Source organism: Grampus griseus (genome assembly GCF_964374135.1).
Source record: "Grampus griseus genome assembly, chromosome: 17".
NCBI lineage: Eukaryota > Metazoa > Chordata > Mammalia > Artiodactyla > Delphinidae > Grampus > Grampus griseus.
In genome coordinates this window covers 10,569,373-10,586,551 of record NC_139011.1, presented here as the reverse complement: position 1 = coordinate 10,586,551, position 17,179 = coordinate 10,569,373, and the positions used below count along the sequence as shown (strand labels likewise).

The 17,179-nt window shown below is 52.7% G+C and overlaps 1 protein-coding gene across 2 annotated transcripts in view; it reads right to left on the bottom strand.

The window, feature by feature from the left end:
• The window catches only part of CYRIB (CYFIP related Rac1 interactor B), a 153,734-nt gene extending 140,192 nt beyond the window's left edge, over positions 1 to 13,542 (bottom strand). The window contains exon 1 of one of the 2 annotated variants that reach the window (XM_082675225.1): positions 13,452 to 13,542. The gene's annotated coding sequence lies outside the window, so the exon portion shown is untranslated. Of the gene's footprint in view, positions 1 to 12,798; positions 12,922 to 13,451 lie in introns of those variants that run through there. The other variant, XM_082675224.1, reaches the window with a different exon arrangement.
• Between the last annotated feature and the right edge of the window lie 3,637 nt (positions 13,543 to 17,179).

Here is a 17,179-nt window from a genome sequence, read left to right as displayed (position 1 = left end):
ACTTGCTGAGCTGACCTGCATCTCCCGGCAGAGTGCAGGTGAGGATTAAATGAGATGATGGGCCCAGGCAGAAACTTAGCCCACCGTGTGTTCTGGTCCTTACCCTGGAAACTGCGAAGATGAGGGAGGGGAGTGACTCAGCTCTGTGGCCCAGGGCTCAGCTCAGCAAGTAGCTTCAGTCATTCGGCCAGAGCAGCACAACTGCCTGATTTACCTGTCACTTCCTCTGGAAGGTGCTTGGGAGCAGAGGGCCCAGATGCCGGGCCCAACAGAGAACAGAGGAGGAAGAGAATGGAAAAAACAAGGGCTTTTCCGGACACTCAATAAATGGCTATTTGGAAATGATGCTAAAACGTGTCCCCGTTTCCTATGTGATCACAGAAACACATACACAAAAAATATGAATCTTGGGGTTTGAAGTGAATATTTTTTTATACCTTTTTTAAAATTTATTTTTGGCTGCATTGGGTCTTCGTTGCTACACACGGGCTTTCTCTAGTTGCAGAGAGCGGGGGCTACTCTTTGTTGCAGTGCATGGGCTTCTCATTGCAGTGGCTTCTCTTGTTGCGGAGCGCGGGCTCTAGGCGCACAGTCTTCAGTAGTTGTGGCACGCAGGCTCAGTAGTTGTGGCTCGCGGGCTCTAGAGCACAGGCTCAGTAGTTGTGGCGCACGGGCTTAGTTGCTCCACAGCATGTGGGATCTTCCCGGACCAGGGCTCAAACCCGTGTCCCCTGCACTGGCAGGCGTATTCTTAACCACTGCGCCACCGGGGAAGTCCTTGAAGTGAACATTTTAAAACACTCCCATTTCAATTTTCCACCCAAAGCAGAAAATTAATTCATACGCTTCTTCCTCAAACCCACCTCTGGCACCTAGTTCCCAGGCACCTTTTTTGTGCCTCCCTTAAAAAAATGGCTGAGGAGTTATTTGAATCAGAACTGCTCCAAAATGAAGGCAAAGATGACAGGTGAGCTACAGAACTTGAAAGAAAATGGCATTTTAAACACAACAGAGACTGTCTGGAAATTTACTATCCCCGTAACTGGCTGTAGCTCACCTCGGCGCCTTCCCCTGCTTGTGGACATAAGGATACATCTCTTCCACTCAGAACACACCAGGGCAGCTTCTCCTCCATTGGAACCAGAGTTCACTCTGCTTGCCACTTACAAAGACAATGCCACCCAAACAGAAAACAACCTTGCTATTGTTCACTGGTAGTTGACCCTCACCTTACCCTTCCCAGAAAATGATTTCCATATGACCCGAGGAGAGTTCCTGGGATTGTGGTGTCTCTAGACACGGTGAGTCTAGAAAAGTCACATGACCTCCTCTGACCCCCACCCCCACCCCTGGGTTACCTCATTGATTATTTTACTACTATTAAATGGCAACAATAATGTCTTCTGCCTGGGTCTAGGTTGTCTGATCCAGGGTGGCTGTTATATTCAAGAACTACCAGCTATTCTTTTTCCAGTTGTCTTATATCCCTGTTAACAGGCCTGTTAGCACTGGAACCTCAGGAATGCCCGGGACTAAGCTTCAGGAGCTGGTCTGTTTTGTTATGCGTCGTGTAGGAAGGGATCTCCACTTTGGTTTTCTTGCTTTCCCTGGAAACAGCAGAGTTCTCAGTTTCTTAGAAGAAGAGACAGAAAAGAGGTTTTCTTCCCATAAAAGTGACATAGCCACCACATTACAGAAAATGCGTCAAAGAGAGAAAGGAAAAGAAATTCGTCCAGATTCTTATCTGCCTTCCACTACCTCTGACACCATTTTGGAGTGTATTTCCTTCCAGTCTTTTTTCCTATATATGACTGATTTGCTCAGTTTCGCCCAGCCTCCCTGGGCCTTCACCTTGAGTGGCTACAGCAGAACTGATTCAGGTCTTTGGTTATGGTCAGACGTTTAGGTTATTTCCAACTTATTTTGTTATTGTCAAAAAAGCTGAGTTGAAGATCTCTGTGCAACATTTTGTCTAGATTTTTTATTGTTTCCTTGTGACAGCTTCCCAGAAGTGGGGTCACTGGGTCAAAGGTTACAAAGATCTTCATGGCTCTTGATATAAATTGCCATGATTGCCCAGAAGGGTTGATCAAGGACCCAGCTGGCCACCAGCAAGAAGATACAGGTGCCTTCCGAGGATGACACGGTTCACAGCAATCCTGGGGGGAGGGCGGGGCACCGGATGGGTTTTCTCTTGAGTGAGCTCTTAGAGAACATTCCAGTCTCTGCACATCAGCAGGTGCATCTCAGGTGCTCTTCAATCCCTGCTGTTGAGTGGCAGCTCCATAATGCGTAGGAGAATAAGCTCCAAGGTGGAATCAAATACTCCCTCCTGCCCCACTTAACAGATCGGGAACAAAAGATCAGGTTCCTTTTCTTTGGGTTTTAAATGTCCAAGGTCTCGAGACAAAGATCGGGTTAGCTGGAGAGAAGCATTTTCCAATCACATTCTCAGCCATGATCATGGGGGAGGGGGTCCCTGGCGGAATGGGTGGGGGACATTCGAAAGGTCACAGCTCACCTATTCCTCATTTACTGCCGAGAGGGAGAGGGCCAGGGTGAAGTCAGAAGTATGCAAATTCGTTTTTCTACACTTCCTCTGCATTTCACCACTGAAACTTTGAGAAACACCGCTTGGGGAAACAGACAGTTCCACTGCGGTGTTGGGGTCAGGGGGAGGAGGGCCTCAGGGAGCTGGGGTCCTCTCTAAAGGCTGGAGTCCCCCATGGGCCCAGGAGGCCCTTTCAGATCAACTCCAGAATGGGGCATTCAACCACAGGCGTGAGGTTGTGATCAGAGACTGCTTTCATTCAAAAAACGGAGTCGGGCCTCACTAGGCCAGGAGAGGCTGTGTCCTTCCAGTCTACTAGGTCTCCCACACTGGAGCTGGACCCCCCAAAAGTCTCCAAAGTTAATCACACTCAAGCAGAAGAGACCCCTGAAATAACTGTACATACACGTGTAATATATGGCACGCCACTGGGTCAGGACAGCTACACGTTCTCAAGATGTCCTCAATGTATCACAACATACAATGGAACTGTATCTCACGCTCATTTAACTTAGCTGCATTCAGCTACACTCAAAGGGCCAAATGCTTTTTTTTTTAATTTAAATAATAAAAGTGTACTTTGTCTCTTGTATTTAACTGGATTTCTGTCTGGATATTGTAATTGTCCTTTATCGTATACTGTACACTATGGCTTGTGCGATACATTTACACACACGTGTTACCGCACAGCATCACATACACAAAATCACGTGTGCACAAACGATCCTTCAGGGGCAAACTAGGAGACTGTCTGAATCGTTTTCACCATATGCAGTTCCGCCTGCTGAGCTGACTTCCGGACTTCACGATTGAGATGTGTCCCCTGTGTAAGGTTTCTTCTCCTTTGGTGCTTTTAGGTCTTGAGGGATGTGTCTCTCTGTCAGGAACTAGCAGAAAATCAGTTTCGGATTAGAACAGGAAACCAGACCTCCAAGGCTGGTGAGTGCTGGGGAGGCCACCATGGCTCGGCAACCCGCCTGCCACGGACAGGCTGTCTGGTCACGAGAACTCCTCGCTGGGCCACGAGCTGGCCGTGTGGTCCTTAGTAGGGCTTTCCCCTCCTCGGTCTGATCATTCTTTCAGTGAGTGACCTAGATGACTTTCAAGTTCCTGCGTGACTCTGGGCAACTCACATCACCTCTCTGGGCTTCCATGGGCTGTGTGAACAGGTTCCAACCTTGGATGAGAATCAGAGCTTCCCAAGCGGGATTCCTAGACGAGATTACACTGTGTTGAGATACTGACCTCCTCAGCACTTTGGGTGGGTGGCCCCAGGGTCAGTCATCTCCAGCCGAGAGATGCTTCCTCTTTTACTGCCCATTCCCCAACCCACACCTTATAAATTCTGTTTCCTGAGTGGGCTGTGGCCTGAAAAAGGCTGAGAAGGATGGGACTAGGTGATCTTCAATGTCCTTTCCATCTTATACCAACTGCCCCACCCTCAGCAGTTAGAAGCAGGTGGTACACAGGTAAAAGATTATGCTACGTGGGGTTCCTCTAACTGGGTGACAAGGACCAATGCGTCAGAATCATTTGAGTGCTTGCTAAAAATGTGGATTCTTGACCCTCCCACCCAGGAAGCTTAAACATACGCAAGTTATGGTCAGATAAAAGAAATACTGGGCAAGAGGAAACCCACACCTAGAATATTCTGGTAAATTCACACACTGAAAATGGATGGGGGAAACACTACAAGTCCAGCGATTCATCCTGTATCCACCTTATTTTCTCAAGTCTACAGTGACCAGTGCCCAAACACTGGGATTTTCCTGCCCAATTCAACCATCCACCCCAAAGCATGAACCCAGAGCACACTTCCTCCCCCCAAAGCCTTGCCTTGTTGGGGGAGCATGCAGACAGAGTAATGCAGACGATGCATGTGCTACACGTCCCAACACCAAACACATCAAGAGGTGTATTAACAGCACCAGTCAGTTTCACACTGAATTTACCAAAAACCTCACCCCTCAAATTAGCCCAAGTAATCTACTTACAAGAGTCATTTATAAATCCGGAACTTCCTGGGCTGACAAGTTCACAGTAGGTGGCTCTCGGCAGTGATGGTTGCCAAGGCGCCTATCATCATGAGATGCCCACTTAGAAAACCACCACCGTCTTCTAGCAACATCTAGCATCGCCCAGCAGCAGCCGTGTCTGCTCCTTGGTAGACAACTCTCTTCAGAGATTTTTCGAGTTATGTTTGAAGTACACTCAGGAGAGGTAGTAAAAACAATAGGTAGGTGTCGAAGCTGGTGTAGCACTTTGCATTCCAGCTCTGCTTTTTATTAGCCTCTAAGTGTTCTCTGTTTCCTCATCTGTAAGGTGGGGATAATATAACTTGCCTCACAGAGTTACTGTGAGGTAAGAAATACCATCTGCAAAGTACACATTGTCCATGCCCGATAAGGGAAAGTTATTACTATAATAAGGTAGACGAAAGAACCCCCAAAAAACCAAAATCACAAAACCCGCAATGTGACATTTACAGGAGGCTTGTTATTAGGGAGGCCTTTGGCTGGGTCATAAATGCGACACAAAGTGTCAGATATGCTGTCTCGCTCCCCAACTCCCGCTGCCCTGCCCCCATCCCCTTCCATCACCCTGCCGCCCTGTCCTCTGGTGCCCGGTGACTCTCCCTACTGCCCTATCTCCAAACCTAGCTAGAGCACTTTTCCAATTCCTGAGGGACAGGACAGGCTTGGAGGGACTGGGCTTGGGTGAGCCCAAGGAAACAAATCCAAATTCTTCCTTCTTAAGCTCCTCAGGCCCTTAGGGACTTGTGTGGGGTGTCAGGGGTCACATAGTATTTTCCCCCCAAGGACCCATCACCGGGCCCAGCACGTAGTAGGTACTCACTCAGCGTCTGTGGCTGAAGAGCAGGACGGACCTGCTCTCTCCACAATGCACTGAACACTTGATGGCTACGAAAGCGTGTTTGGAAAGGACTGTGAGACACCCCTCAGCTTTCGTCTGCAGCCTGCGGGACCTGAACGCCCGCACTGGCCGGCCTCCAGTGCCTCCAGAGCTTGGGGCGCTACACAAAACCAGAGTTCAGGGGAGCAGAGCAGACATTTTAGGGTTTCACTGGCTGAGTTTCACTTCCTGGCTGCTTTCTGTATTGTACTTCACCTCTGGTTTTGAGCAAAGCTGGGGCCAGGCCAGCACACAAACTGGCAGTAAAGGCCTCCCCTCCCCTGGGACTCCTCCCAGAGTCCCAGACCCTGAGGCTGAGGAGACAGGGGCCTCGAAGTACTGAGCACCTGTGAGAGGCCAGGCCCTACGCCAGGCCGACTGCACCGGTTTCCAACTTCAGAGCCACAACGAGCTGCAAAACAGGCCCTGGGATGCCGGGGGAGGTCAGGCAAGCGGCAGCAGACGCCACAGTTAGGGAGTCACGTGTGAACCCGGAGGCCCCAGGTCCTAAGTTCCACGGTTCTTCTCCCTTTCAAAGGAGGACCCCAGGGGGGCCAACCCCAGCGTTCAGTTTTGCATAAAAGCACTGCAGCAATTTGCAATGACCTTCCAGACATACCTACCCTCCCTTCAAATCCATATCCCGCGTCACTGCCAGAAGGATACAGCCCTGGCCTGAAATCAGCACTAGACAAATCCGTCCCCACCCAGCGGTGACTATGTCTTCGTGGGGAGGGGGTGTCTTTTTGTTTTTGTTTTTTTTGCGGTACGCGGGCCTCTCACTGTTGTGGCCTCTCCCGTTGCGGAGCACAGGCTCCGGACGCGCAGGTTCGGCGGCCATGGCTCACGGGCCCAGCGGCTCCGCGGCATGTGGGATCTTCCCAGACCGGGGCACGAACCCGTGTCCCCTGCATCGGCAGGCGGACTCTCAACCACTGCGCCACCAGGGAAGCCGGGGGGTGTCTTTTTGGAGTGTTTCTACAAAGGGGCTAGGTTAGCAACTAGAGCACACATTACCTCATTCAGTCCTCCAGGCAATCCAGAGAGGCAGGTGTTATTAGCCCAGCTCTGGCCGAGATGGTTCTGGCTCAGCAAGGCCCTGCGATTCGCCCAAGGTTACACAGCTACTGAGTGGTAGCGCCAGGACGCCTCCGGCTCCACAGTCCGACAGTATCTGCTGAGTGGGCACTGGGGTAACACTCCACAGAGCCCCCAGCCGCCGGACAGAGCCGGTCCCAGGAGACTCCACGAAGCGAATGAGTCAAGGATGGAGCTGTTCTTCCTCCTGCTGCCCAGGCCTCTTCCCACCCTCAGCCCCTCCACACGGCTGCACCGCTGCCCTCCCCCGCTCACGTGAGGGTGCTGACTGGGGTAAGGGAGAGGAGGCCAGGAGCCTGGCGGGGTGCACGGCTTCAAAGCCATCACTTTTCCCGCGTCGGGCCTTCTTGTTCACTGTGGGTTTAAGGGCTCGGTCCCCTGCCAAAGGAAGGTCAGGGGCAGAGGTACCTTCTGCGCTGGGGACGTCCAGCCCCCAGCATCTCCTTGGCCTCAGAGCCTTCCACTAAGGCGGCCCCGAGGCGCTCGCAGAAAGACACTCTGGAGCCGTGTGATAAGCTCGGTTTGGGAGCCAGAAGACCTGGGTTCCGGTCCTGACTTTGCCTCTTGGGCAAAATGCTTCCCCCTCTGGATCCCAGTTCCCTCATCTGTTCAATTAAGAGTACGGGACGGGGCTTCCCTGGTGGCGCAGTGGTTGGGAGTCCACCTGCCGTTGCAGGGGACACGGATTCGTGCCCCAGTCCGGGAGGATCCCACATGCCGCGGAGCGGCTGGGCCCGTGAGCCATGGCCGCTGAGCCTGCGCGTCCGGAGCCTGTGCTCCGCGACGGGAGAGGCCACAGCAGTGAGAGGCCCGCGTACCGCAAAAAAAAAAAAAAAAAAAAAAAAAGAGTACGGGACGCCTGAAACCTGAAACTCTGAGCAAGAGGCTCCTGTCCAGTCCTTCCAGCCCTTATCACGGGTGAAGGCCTGGCACACTCCCCCTGCTTCCCTCCCTTCCCTCCCTCTCCCACCCCACCTGGACTGCCCAGAGCACCCGGGCCCTGCTGGGCTATGGAGCACCTCTGGGTGGGTGCAGGGAGCTCTTCTCCACTCTCCCTTCAGTTCCCACCATCTTCGTACCGTGTGATTTGGGGCATGTCTGTCTCCTCTGCTAACTAAGCCATCGGCTCCCAGGAGCCTCCGGGACTGTATTCTGATCCACAACCTCAGTGCCAGCTGGGGTCCCAAATGAATGAGGCAGGTGGGGACCTCCAAGCTCTCCCTACTCAAAGTGTGGTCCACAACCCAGAGCATCACATGGGGAGGTGTTAGAAATGCAGGCCTTCCGCCCACCCCAGCCTGTGACTCAGAATCTGCAAGGGAATCCCCAAGGGATCCGGGGGCACACGCCAGTTTGGGAAGTGTTGCAAGGTGTCCCCTGGTTCTGACATGCCCTATCCCACATGCCTCGATTTGACCACCCAGCTGCCTCTCGACTTGTGGGCCTCAGTAGGGCTCACTAAAATGTAGCCTGTCATTAAGCAAAAAACATTCACCTTAGGAACCTTCTAGAAGCCTGCCACTGACTCTCAGATTCTAGAAGCAGCATCTGAAATGTACAGCCCCCCCAGGGGGACTCCTGGCATGTGTGACCCACTGGCTCTCTGAGTCTCAAGGAAGCCCAGGCAGCTTCAAAATGTTCAGAGCTCTCCCGCTCAGTGCTGTGGCTCTGACTACCCTCGTGTTCCCCATCCATCAGCCCCCATAAATGGATGACTGCCAACAGCCAACAGCAGAGACAAACAGACCCGCAGGCCACCTGCCCCTTGCGGGCCCTGCGTCCACTACTCTTGACGTTTATTCAACTTGGAAGGGAAAGGAACCCTTCCAAAACATGCTTTCAGTTTTTTTTTTTAATAAACCCTGCGATTCCTCTAATGGCTTCAGATTATCTTAAATATTTATAAAAATCATTCTCAGCATCACTTCTTTAAACAAATCTCCTCGTCAGCTTCGATTATTTATGTATTTATGAACATGATGTCTCCTTCCCTTGGAGCAGATGGCAGCTAGTAAGTCTCTGGAAAGGAGAGGGAAAAAAATCAACGGGACAAAACGTAAACTCAGTGACTCCCCAGTTTACTCTCCTTGACAAGCTCTGGTACAAGGATCTCTCCATTCACAGTGGAAGCACCATACTGTGGCCAGTCAACAAGTGGTTTGGAAAAGCATGGAGACTTGAACTTGAATCTAGGATGAAGCTATCACCCAAGGGCTTGATCCGCAGTGGGAACTGGAGCCCCGTTAACGGAGGGACAGGACGATGGGACTGGGGCCAGGACAGAAAGAGCCCAGGGGTGGCAGGAAAGTAACTGACATTTGCTGGGCACCGTCTATGTGCCATACACTGTGCTGGGAGGCTCCCCAGACCACCTCTGTGTTGACCTTCACAGCAGCCTTTCCAGGCAGCAAACATTATTCTTCATTTGAAAGATGAGGAAGGCCCAGAGAGAGGAAGCCACGGAGCTCGTAGGCAGCACAACCAGGATGGAAACCCAGCCAGTCTGGCCCCCAGACCCACACCCATGCTGCCTCTGAAGCCAAAAAGGATGAGAGGAAAATACAGATGCTGTTAACCTCATGCATCCTTGGCTACAAAGCTATTATCTTCCCTTCAACCTGGTGAGGCCAATCACCCCTTTTAAGACCATCGAAGACTTAACTCCCAAAGTTCTACCCACACAACAGAACTCTGTCTATTTGACAATCTGGGGGGATCAAGTCTTGGGTGATATCTGGAAGGAGTGGATACGAAGTTTATGAGAAGATATGAAATGAGTGTCATAGGCACATAAAGAGCTCACTTTATGAGAGAGAGGAAAAAAGACCTTTTACCCTCAGGGATGGATGAAAAACAGGATCATCATGATTCTTTCTTCATCAGGCCTTTATCAAGTGTCCCAGACAGGGAAGGAGAAAAAGAATAAAATCAACACTTCCCCCCACCCTTCCTCAATTTACTTCTATCCAGAAGCTCCAATTCAAGTTAAAAAAGGGACATGGGGCTTCCCTGGTGGCGCAGTGGTTGGGAGTCCACCTGTCGATGCAGGGGACGCGGGTTCGTGCCCCGGTCCGGGAAGATCCCACATGCCGTGGAGCGGCTGGGCCCATGCGCCATGGCCGCTGAGCCTGCGCGTCCGGAGCCTGTGCTCCGCAACGGGAGAGGCCACAACAGTGAGAGGCCCGCGTACCGCAAAAAAAAAAAAAAAGGGACATGGCTCTGGCCCTTGAGACGCTTATGCTCTCTCTAGTTGAGGACACAGGGATCACTACTGCTGCTGCTGTTGATAATAATAAACATTGACGATTATGGCCATTTAACGGGAGCCTGTGCTGAGAGCATCACTCACATGACCGCAATGAGCAAAACCATCCCCCCGACAGATCGTCCCATTTTACAAATGAGAACACTGAGGCTCTGAGAGGTGAAGGAACTTTGTGACATGCACACAGGCAGTAAGAGGGGGCAGTGAGGTGTGACTGTGGATCCTGTCCTCATGTTCAGGAGTCCTGTGAACTGGATGGAATGGGGCAGGGATGATTTTGCCCATTTATACATGAGGAAAAGAAAGTTCTAAGAAGGCCATGACCTCTCTAAGGCTTCAGGCCAGGGCATAGCTAAAGTGGACTGATTTTAAATCTGATGTTTCACTGACACAACACTATGGCCACAATGCTTGCTGGAAGATGGTTTCTCTGGAGAGAGAGAAACCGCTTTGGCGGCCAAGTCCCAGACCTCCAAAGCCACAGGACAGTGGTCTCTTCCATCAGGGAGATGATGGGCCTAAGGCCACAACCTCCTGGCACTGGTGCCCCTCAGGAGTCCCTCCCGTCATGGGCTCTGGGTGCTGAAGCAGGAACTGACAGAGACTGGGATTCCACAATGGGGAACCAAGACACACTTGGGAGGAATGGCCACAGAACAAGTGCAAAAGGTCACCTACAGGCCAGTGCGCTGACCTTGAGGTAGAGACAGACTGTACCTCCACAAAGAGCAAACCATCCCTCTTTTGTTCATTCTGTCAAAAAAAAAAAAAAAAAAAAAGCATGTACTGAGTATCCAGCATATGCCAGACAGCCTGCCAGGTGCCAGGGGAAACACAAAGGCCCTTCAGAAGGGAGCACAGTGCACCGGGAAGCGGGAGAGCTCTGCAGTAGGAAGTCTAGAGGAAGGACCTTGAATCTGCTGCTTAATTGGCTGAGGGTCTTGGGCCAAGTCCTGCACTTTCTCTAAGTCGCAAGATGAGAATAAAATCTCTACTTCATAGGTAACTATGGCCACTCTATGCCTTAAAAATGAATCCGCGCATATGCTGAAACCGCAGCCGGCCACACAGAGGTGCCTGCTTCTGCCTCTTAAAATGATAGCAGCACTCAGGCTCATCTCCTGCCCTCCAGCTGTGAGAGAAAAAAAACAAAAAAAAGCACAGCTAAGGATCCTAAGAGAAGTGCACACAGGCCTTTGAGAGCTGAGAAAGGAGAAAAGGAATGGCTGTCAGAGAAAGCAAAATTACCTGAAAATCTCCCCAAGTGACCTGCGGAAATGCATAGTGAGCCTTTATACGAAGGCCATTTCCAAGTACCCCTGAGGGTGAATCCACCCTGGGCTCCTTCAGCACACACGCTCTGCCCCTCCCTATGCCTAAAGTTTAGCAAGGATCCAGATAATGCAAATTACAACTTGCCTCCCCAGGAAGAAAACTCAAGCCAGCTGACCACTTCTGCACGCCCCACCTAGGAGAAAACCCACCTCTCCCTAGCTTCCTCCTGTTTACAGGAACCCCAATGCCTGGGAAATCAGCCCAGCTGTCAGCCCTGGCAGCCCGCCCCGGCGGCCAGTCATCTGGCGGTGGCAATCAAAATGAGGCTTCCTTTTCATTTCCACTAAATGCAATCTTCCAAGAATAGGAGAGGCTCAAAGTCAGAGTTTAAGCTCCTTTTCATAAGAAGTCAATATTTTCACAAGCTAATCCTCCTTGGGAAGGGGGTGGATTACATATATCCCAGGTGGCAAAATGTGGCTCTCTGGGGACCATGGAATGGATGTTACAGGGCAAGGAAGCCAAAATGTGGGACCACACCCAGCCACTCACTTCTGAAAATTCACCACCCACCTATTCATTTCACAGGTATCTATGGAGCACCTCCCATGTGCCCCAGGCCCCCCTTCTAGGCGGTGGGGATGCAGAAATTAAAGGTGACTGACAATGACACGTCCAATCACTGCGCCCTCTCCAGGCCAGGAAATACACGCTCCTCTTCTCGAGGCCCAACTCAAAGCAGCCCATTTTAGAGACAGGCGCCTAAGACTCAGAGAGGGCAAGCGATTTGCCCAAGGTCACACAGCTATTAAGTGGCAGAGCAAGGAATTAAACCTAGGTGCAAAGTCCTCGTGACACTCCCCGGCGGGGCCTCCTTCCCACTCAACCCCTCCCCCTCTGGCTCCATTTCTGCGGCAGGGGGAGGATCAAAGACCGCCGCCGGGGGCTCCAGTAAGGGAAGTCCTCGGTTCCTCTTTCCTTCCACCCCCGACACAGGACACACAAGGTTCCATACCCACGGGGTGTGTACACAACCCCAGGGAAGCCGTGCAGGCTGCAGGGGCATCCACTCGTTAACACTGAACTTACATTTTTAAAAAAATGGAAAAAAAATACGACGAAAAGATAAAGGGCAAAGAGGAAGTGCTCTTTAAACAGAGGCGGGTGGTTACCCCACGAGGAAGTCTTGAAGCCAAGGGAGATTCTGTTCACCCCCTCCAGTTCCTCAATTCTAAGAGACTGGCCTTCCAAGCCCCCAATCGAAGTTAGCTGGGGGGTTGGGGGGTGCACGGCGCCCGGGGTCAGACCCTGCGCCCGCACCTGGCTAGCAGGAGGGGTCTGCGGGGGAGCGGCCACGCCGGGCACCCCTCCCTCCGGGCGCAGCCGCGCGCTCCCCACAGCTGGGCGGACCCGGGCGGCGGCCCCTCGGCGTGCGCCCCTCGCGCCCTCCAGCCCCCTCCCCCCCGAGGCGCATCCTCGGGGCGCCCCACGCGCCGGGGACTCCCACCGCTGCGGCGCCCACTCTCCAACCGCAGGGCGCCCGGCGCGGCCCGGATCGCACTCCCACCTCTCCCTGCACCCATCGCGCGCGCGCCCCGCACCCCACGCCCTCCCCGGTGGCAGATCGGCTCCCAGGGCGCGCGCAAGCGAGCCGGGCGGCCCGGGCGACGGCGCCGGAGGAGCCCCGGGCACGTACCTGGCGGCCCGGGCGAGCGGCGAGGGGAGCGCAGCCGCCGGCGCTGGAGCGCAGGAGCCTCGGAGCCTCGGAGCCTCGGAGCCTCGGGTGCCGCCGCCGCCGCCGCCGCTGCTTCCGGGTTGGCGGGTCTCACGTCACCGCCACAGGTTTGCGAGCGGCCCCCGCCGCGGCGGCCCAGCAGCAGCAGCAGCAGCAGCAGCAACAGCCCCGGCGACTGCCAGGCGAGAAATAACTATAAAAGGAAGAGACGCATCGAGGAGGAAGAGGAAACGCCGTTTACCTTCGAGAAGCCGCGCCGCCGGCGCTCTCACAAAAGGAGGACGCCCGCCGAAGCCGCCTCCCCCCGCGCCCAGTCCCCGCCGCATCGCGGGGCCCGGCGTCAGCGCGCGCGGCGCCCCGGGACCGCCCCGCGCCGGCCCCCGCCCCACAACCCGGGGTACGGGGCGCGGGTGACCTTGGGCAAGTCGCGGCAGGCGGGCGAGCGGCCTCCCGGGGGCGCGCTGGGGGGCTCGGCGCCCTCCCGGGGGCGTAGACGAGGGAACTCCAGCTCAGCGAGGCGCGGGGATGGCCCGAGGGCACAGCCCGTCGGGCCCTCAGCTCCCCCGACCTTCAGGCCGGCCGGGTTCCCAGCCCTGGGTCCGCTTCCCCCTCACCTGTGCGTGGGGAAGGATGCTGATCCCTGCCCCGCCCCCCTGGCGGGGGAGGCGTGGACAGCTTGTGCGTTCAAAACATCCATTCGGCCCTCGACAGATTTTCGCTGAGGGCCTACCAAGTGCCAGGGCCGTCCTAGGTCCCCGAGAGGCAGCTGGGAATCCAAACAACATCCCTGCCGCGGGTGGGGGGCGGGGGTGGGGAGCGGGGGTGACAGGCAATAAACAAGCATCCGATGTGTCTGGTGGTGCTAATGCTACAGAAGGAAAGATACCGCGGGGGCGGGGGGGGGGGGTTGGGAGCATCTGTGCTACCCTACGAGGCTCTCCAAGGACTTCCAGCACTGAAATTCCCAGACAAAATGCCCCTCAGCAGAACTCTCGTTTCCGGTATTGTAAGAAACCTCATCTTTCCCCTCGTCTGTAATGGCAAAGAGTGCATTTCTCTCCATGTAGCAAGACATGCCTAGGAAACTGAAATGCTTCTTTCCTCCCTCTGCCTTGCTCCCCCAGCCCTCAAAGGCATCCAGCACTGTCTTGAAATTCAGCCAAATTTCTTAGGAATATAGACAATGTTCTTTAAAGTATTTCCTCTGACCTCCAGCAGGACATCAAGAATCACCTCAGAAGCTTCCATGGTCTTTCCACCCTCCACCTCTCCTGGATGTGCTGCCGGGAAAGGGGATGTGGTGACCAGTCACCAAATAATATTGAGTGCTGACTTACCTGATTATGACCTGTTTGTTTCTTTAGCGAGCCCTTCTAAAGCCCTGTGCTAGGAGCTGGGGGCACTGAGATGGTAGGATTCCAACAGGACTTCCAAGAGGCTCCTAGCCCTGGAGGGAGATGGGGCCCACATGAATCCGTACCTGCAGGAAAGTAGGACAGATGACAGTGTATAGAGGAGACAGGGAGAAAGGGTGTTTACCCAGCTTGGAAGGGAGGGAGCCAAAGAGAGAACAACAGGAGGAAATCAGAAAGCCCTTCCTAGAAGTTCTGGGAGGCATTAGAAGCACCTGGAAGCTTGCTTGAGCACTGGCGCTCTCACCCCTACAAAAGGGGAACAGATGCCTGCCTCCCTGGCAGTGATGGAGGGTGGCATGGGGAGGGGTGGAACAGCTGGGTCTTGAACTATGAATGTGAGGAGAAGCAGAGAAAGGGTTTGGAATCAGACACAGCTGAGCTGAGTTTAGTTTCTTTCTTGGCCGCCTACACAGTGGGATGAAAAATTCTGAACATTTCGGAAATACTCACCAGGTGCCAAACGCTGTCCCCATCTAATTTAATTCTCACAACAGCCCCAGGGGGCAGGTTCATCGGGCTCAGTGTTTTGCAAGATACTGGAGCTGTCCGGAGGAATTTGCGCAAGGTCAGACTAATTCGATAGTGGTGGAGCTGGGCGTGCACCCAGATTGTCTGGCTCAAAGCCCGGCACTTAGCCACGCTGAGCCTCAGCTCGCTCATCTGTGAAATGGGATTGATCATAACTACTTCATTAGGTGGTGGTGTGGGGGGCAGTTAAATGAAATAGCACATGTGTAGAACCTAGCACATTAACAGGACCCAGGAGAGAGCTATCACCATTGTAGTTATCATCACAGTAACTGTTAAAGGCATGGGGGCAGGAACTTTCTGGCCCGCGTGGGAACTGCAAACAGCTTGGCGTGATTGTAACCTAGAGTGTAAATGTGGGGAGTCAGGAAGCAGGGAAGGGTAGGTGAGGGCATGGGCAGGGGCTGCATCACACTCCCCCTGCACTCCGCTGAATTCATAGATGCTGGAGAGGAGAGGTCCAACTCATATGCGTGTGCCTCCGCTCACTGGATACAGGGAGGCTAAGGGGATGATTCTGGCCTTTGACCTTGCCTCATTCAATCAGGTCCTGATAGATCTGACAGACTCAAGCAAATGGAAACCTGGGGATAATGCCTGGGAAAAGCTCCGGCAATTCACCACTGCAGTGACCTGCTCTGTTTCCCTGAGGTATCAGCCCTGACAACAGTAGGTAGAAATCTATGTCTCAGCCTGTTTGGGCTCTTGTAACCAAATATCACAGACTGGGTGGCTTAAACAACAAACGTTTCCTTCTTATGGTTTTAGAGGCTGGGAAGTTCAAGATGAAGGCGCTAGCAGATTTGCCGTCTAGCGAGGGCCTGCTTCCTGGTTCATAGACGGCCCTCGTCACTGTGTCCTCACATGACAGAAGAGGGGAAGGAGCTCTCTGGGGGTCTATTTTATAAGGACACTAATCCCATTTATGAAGGCTCTGCTCTCATGACCTAATTACTTCCCAAAGGTCCCACCTCCCAATACCATCACATGAGGGATTAGGTTTCAACACAGGAATCTTGGCGGGACAGAAACATGCAGTTCGTAACATCCAGCATGCTGAAAACAGAGCTGATTTTGGAGTCGGGAAGGCCGGCCTACCATTTCCAGTTGTGCAACCTGGGCATGTCATTTAACTTCTGACTCCTTTAATTTGCTTGTCTGCAAAATGGGAATAATAACATTCATTCTGTCGTTGAGAAGGCGCCATGAGGTGATGAATTCTGAATGCTGTACAAACCGTAACATAGCATATGCACATTTTAGTTTCAGTCTTAGAATCCTGTCCTCCCATGGCACAGGCAGTCCACCCATCTTTCAAGCAAAGTAGCTAGCTCTTTCCATCACACATGCAAAAGCCCCTCAAAACTATGTTTCCCTGCTGAGCATTTGCGTTTTCCCCAAGAGTGAATGCTATTACGTGTACACGGTAACAGAAGGTAGAAGTCAGGAGACACAGGGACTCCGTTTTTGTCCTGCTGGTTAGTATTTTGCAATTAAGCAGATTGCATTTTCCATTGGGGTAAAAGCAAACTCAGTGACGCTCTACGTACCTGGTCACCTGGGTCCCTTCACCTCCAGCCATTCAGAACTAACAGACTTAAGGGAGGAGACAAAGCCTGAACCCTCTAGGGGCTGCCTTCCTGGAAGGGGGCTTGCAGGTGGCTCAGGCAGCCCCTTCCGGCTGGAGAATCCCGCTCAGAGAGGTGGAGAGAGAGCTCGCCTTTAGGCTGGGACAGGGACCCTAACCTGCCATGCAGAACCAGGGCTAGTGAGTGATGGTTTCCAGGGGCCGGGAGGAGAAGAGAATGGGGGTAACTGCTTAGGGGTTTCCTTTAAGGGTGATGAACATATTCTGAAACTAAATCAAGGTGGTAGTTGTGCAACACAGTGAATGTACTAAATACCACTGAACTGTTCACTTTAAGATGGTTAACTATATATTGTACATCAACTGTTTCTCAATTAAAAAATAAAATAAAAATTTAAACAGTTAACTATAGGTTATGAGAATTTTACCTGGATTTAAAAAAAAAAAAAAAAAAAAAAAGATGGAAGGAAAATTTGGCCAGGGGTGGGGGAAGCTAGTGAGCAGGACCTTTAGTATATTTTTGGTATTTCAACAGAGCCACAATAGAGCTGCACAAATGAACCAAACTGTCAGAATCTGGGCAACCAGGCGCTGGAACTCCTTGCGAGCAGCCAGTTTATATAAGGGATCCTTTAACAACTGAAAGTAAAAGCAATTAGCATGAAATAATGCAGTTTGGGTATTAATATTTTTATTATTATTGTACCTTAATTTGGGTTTCTGAGAAAAGAGAGTGGCATAGTGGGAAAGCCAGGGTCAAGATAGACCCGAATTCAAATCCTGACTTTAGTTCTCATCAGCCTCAGGACCT